Source organism: Manis pentadactyla, chromosome 8 (genome assembly GCF_030020395.1).
Source record: "Manis pentadactyla isolate mManPen7 chromosome 8, mManPen7.hap1, whole genome shotgun sequence".
Classification (NCBI taxonomy): domain Eukaryota; kingdom Metazoa; phylum Chordata; class Mammalia; order Pholidota; family Manidae; genus Manis; species Manis pentadactyla.
The window spans coordinates 127796927-127801440 of NC_080026.1; the positions used below are offsets into that span (position 1 = coordinate 127796927).

The following is a 4514-nucleotide window of genomic DNA, read 5'->3' on the forward strand; positions in this document are numbered from 1 at the left end:
CCACCGGGTTATCGGACCGTCCGGGAGTATGGGGGAGGGCAGAGTCCCTGTCACCGGGCTCGTAGATGCACCCGGGGAGTCTCAGGGGGCACAGGAGGCTGAGGGCTCTCAGACAGGGAGTGCCTTGCTGCCCGCCCTCTGCCTGCGTGTCAGCTCCCCCCGCAGGCCAGAGCACCCATACCACTGTCCTCAGAGCTATCGCCTTCCCCTCAGCCTTGAGTTAGCTAACCGGCTGCTTTTCTCATTTCCTAGTAATTCTCTCCCAGAGGCTGCCTGTGGCCTGGCAAGAGGAAGGTGGGATCCAGAAGGACCCTGGTTGGAAAGCCTGTAGCTCTTTCTCAGCCCCGGGGAGCCTGCTCGTCACTGCACGCAACTGTGCACTCAGGCCAGCTCCCGGCGTGCTTCTCAGTGTGTTTCCCAGGTGCTCAGCGTTCACCTCCATGTGGGGACCCCACTCATGACAGGAGGTAGCACAGGGGACTGGTTATTTCTGGAAGGGCTGTCTGGCTTCAAGTCCCACCTCTACCCCTCAGTCAGTTCCCACCATGTGTCCCACTTTCTTCATCTATAAGATGGGAAGGATAATGGTTACTAACTTCTAATGTTGTCCGATGAATGTCATTACAAGATTACGTGAGTTAAGACCACGCAGCACAGGTTCAGGCTTATTGCAGGCATGAGTAATGTTGATTATGACATCATGATTCATGATGATCAATTATAGGAGGGCTATCACAACCTTCCTCGCTGTTAAATAAGATGAAACTTGCAAGGTGTTGCCTGCTACCGGGTCCTGAGCAGGTTTTCTGAATTCTCCTTTCTTCCTTTTCTCCTTGGCGAATATCCTGTACTCTCATTGTTGGTTGTTTAAGACCCAGCACTCATCAACAAAGCCACAGAAATGTAAGGGAAGTGGAGACACGTTGGTCTGATGTGTCACCTTGTCTTGAAAGGTCCAGCAGCTGGGGGCAGGTCCTCCTTGGTCCCAAGGTCATCAGTGATGACTATTGTCCAAAAGTCTGACCTTGTAATGGTCCAGGCCCTATAGGCCCTACAAGTTAGCCTGCCTTCATGTTGTGGCCTCCACTGCTTTAGGACACAGCAAGAACTCACAAAGGAAAGCCCCAGCCTGGGTTACCACCCCCAGCCTGCGGTGGGGCACCTAGTTTCCAGCTCTCCTGTGCTTCTGAGTGAGCACCACCCTTTGTCTCCTGGTTCAGAGAGAGCCTGAGTAAAGCAAGGCAAACAGTGCCCTCCTTAACGTGGGTGGGCCTCATCCAATCAGTTGAGAGCCTGAATAGAATTAAAAAGGTTAACCCCCAACACCCCCAAGAACAGAGAAAATTCATCCTGCCTGACTGCCTCAAACTGCGACATTGGCTTTTTCCTGTTTTCAGACTCAACTTGAAACATCAGTCCTGCCCGGGTCCTGCGGCTGCCCGCTCTTGCTGTGGAATCCACACCATGGGTCCTCCTGATCCTCAGGCCTTCAGATGTGGACTGGAAAAATACCATTGGCTTGCATTGGTCTCCAGCTTGCTGACTCACCCTACAGATCTTGGGACTTGTCAACCTCATAATTGTGTGAGCCTATTCCCTAGAATAAACCTCTCTATATAATGTACTTCCTATTGCTTCTGTTTCTGGAGAAATCCTAATGAACATGGTATCCTGTAGGCAGCCTAGGGGCCCTTATGTCAGGCTCCCCAGCCCCCCCACCATTTCTCCCAGGAGCCGCTCCTGCATAAGAGGCTCTGCCAGTAGCCTAGAATTCCCGAAGGCATGCCATTGGATGTCCCTAGCCTGTGGCCCCTCCTGACCATCAGAGAGCCCCACTTGGCATTCGCAGGGGCACACCACCAATCCTTACTTTATCCTGGCCTCCCCTACTGGGATAGGGGGAGGACCAGAAAATCTGATAAATGAAACCCATCCGAGAGCCTTGACCTGGGTGTTGGTCAGAAGCTGGTACGAGAAGCACAATCTTAGAATTAAGTAAATGGATGACCTCAATTCGGAGACAGTGTTTGTTGAATTGAATCTTCAGCGGGTTAACTTTCCTCATATGAGTAAAAATGATATTTGGGATTAAGTTTTCACTGCACTGAATGCATTACTGGATTTCTGCTTCTCGTCATTAAAAAGAGGACATAACCTTCACTAAGGCGGTCTGCGGGGACCGGGGCAGCCGGCATAACTGCCGAGTCCTGACTGACCACAGCGGATTAAGGTCGAACACAACTCATTTCACACAGAGAATAAGCTGATTTGTTTTTGTTTTTAAATAAGCCTTATTAGACCGGCTGCTGCTGGTACTGGATCTGTGTGAGCATCCCAGGGTGAGGCTTTGACTTCCTGGCTTGGCAGGCAGCAAAGTGCTTTCAAACTCTGCCTGCTTCCAATATGGAAATATCCTGGAGAGCTGAGCTGCTATGCAGCCCCTGGCAAAGGTCCAGAAGGTACTCTCAGGCTCAGTTGAGAGTGGGCAGCCTTGGGTCCAGTGGCTAAGTTGCAGGGACACTGTGCCCAGGTCAGGTGGGCATGGCTAAGTGTCCCCAGCTGCCCTCTGCACCCATCAGCCTTTCTGAAGCTCCTCCTGGCAGGGCCTTTACTGGCTTTACACGTCTTCCCAGTTGGATAACCTCGCCTCCCCTTTCCCATCCTCTCCACTGACCCCACTAGAGACCCTCCCTTAGTTCTAGAAATTCTCAAAGTGTGTTCTGGAAATGTGTGGAGATCCGCTGGATTCTTTCATGAGATCCACAAACTCAAAACTTTTCATAATAAAATATTATGACATTATTTATCTTTTCCCCTCTCATCCTCTCACCAGTGTGCGGAGGGGTTTTCCAGAAGCTATAATGACATACGAGGATGTCATTGCTCTGATGGCTGATGGAATGTGTGCTGATGTGTTCTTCTTTGCTGTATGTTTCTCCATTTTAGTTTTGAATACGGAAAATATCGATAGATATAAGCCACATATATACAAGTTATTTGGGGTTCTTAATGCTTTAAGATCCTAAAGGGGTCTTGACTTCAAAAACTTTGAGGGCCTCCAGTCTGTATCCTTTTTTTTCCTTTGAGGTGGTCTCCTGTATTTATTGTAGTATTTATGTATTTTTTTAACCATTGAATGTGCGCAAAGCTACTGTTTTTGTTAAGTTCTTATCTCTTTTTTAAAATGTGTAGTTGATGAAATTTAGTGTCATGCCCCAGTTCTGTGTTTTTGCATGACCTCTGTAATTTTTACAGATTAATTTTTAAAATTGTAGTAAAATACACATGACATAAAATTTAACATCTTAATTGTTTTTAAGTGTACAGTTCAATGGCATTAATTGTTTTTAAGTGTACAATTCAATGGCATTATGCATATTCAATTGAATTCAGTGGATGTACACCTTCCATCCACCACAGTCTTTTCATCTTGCAAAACTGAAACTCTGCACCTATTAAACACTAACTCCCCATCTGCATTCCCTCCATGCCCAGCCCCTGGCAACCACCCTTCTTCTTTCTGTGTCTATGAATCTGACTCCTTGAGGGACCTCATATAATTGGAACCATACAGTACTGGTCTTTTTAGATCCTTTTTGATTCTCCTCATTTTAGGCAGTCAGACCATGAATCCAAGAGAGGATCATTGCAACACAATAAGGAGAACAAGAGTTCAGTTTTTGGCTTTGACTTTTGAAAGCCAAGGTCCAAGTATGAAACAAAAGATCTGGAAGACTATGTGATCAACCCAAGTCAGTTCTCCTGCCCCCCCATATGCCCCAATGAGGGCTGGACACAGGGGGTGGAAGGGAGCAAGAGGCTACTCCTTCCCTGGCTGAGTTCCTGTGCACGTGTGAGCAGAGAGAAGAGGGACAGGGAGACACACGTTAAAATAGGCATGGAGATCTGGGAGTGCAAATGGGTGTATGTCTGGGAGTCAGACGCAGTATGAGTGCAGGTATGTGCCCAGAAAAGGGGTCTGGATTGTATTCTAATGGCTCTGGGAAGCCAGCAGGGATGGAGCAGAGCTGTGATATAATCTAATTTACATTTTTTGAAGAACACTCTGCTCAGGGTGGAGAAGAGCTCAAAAGAGAGAACCTCTTTGGTGTGGAAAGGAGTGAAAATGTTTTGCTACTTACAACCCCTGCTCTTCTCCATGGAGGTTGAATTCCACTATGTGAGATGTCCTTTGTCCTCCTGCAGCAAAATGCAGGAGCAAGGCTGGGGAGAATCGAATTTTGGTGTATTTGAAAAGAAAAGGATTTATTGTTATTTTTGGCAGTCATTGTTTTTCTGAGAGCAGGAATATGGGGAGACAGAGATGCACTAAGTAAAAATCAGAAGATCAGGACTCCCATTTCAGAAATGTTTGTAGAGATTTTTAGCAAGACACATTTTGAACATTGGCATTTAAATTTACATATCCTAAAATGTAAATCCTTCCAGTCTCCCCACTGGCAGTGCCTACTACAATTTAAAAACATATTTCCTTTGACTCAGTAGTCCCACTC

At 47.1% G+C, this 4514-nt stretch overlaps 1 long non-coding RNA gene across 1 annotated transcript; it reads left to right on the forward strand.

Annotated features, from left to right (window-relative positions):
• The first annotated feature begins 790 nt into the window (after positions 1-790).
• LOC130684509 (uncharacterized) lies at positions 791-1624 on the forward strand. The gene is made up of 2 exons (XR_008998786.1): positions 791-903; positions 1398-1624. It is a non-coding gene; the product is annotated as an uncharacterized LOC130684509 (long non-coding RNA).
• Positions 1625-4514: the final 2890 nt, after the last annotated feature.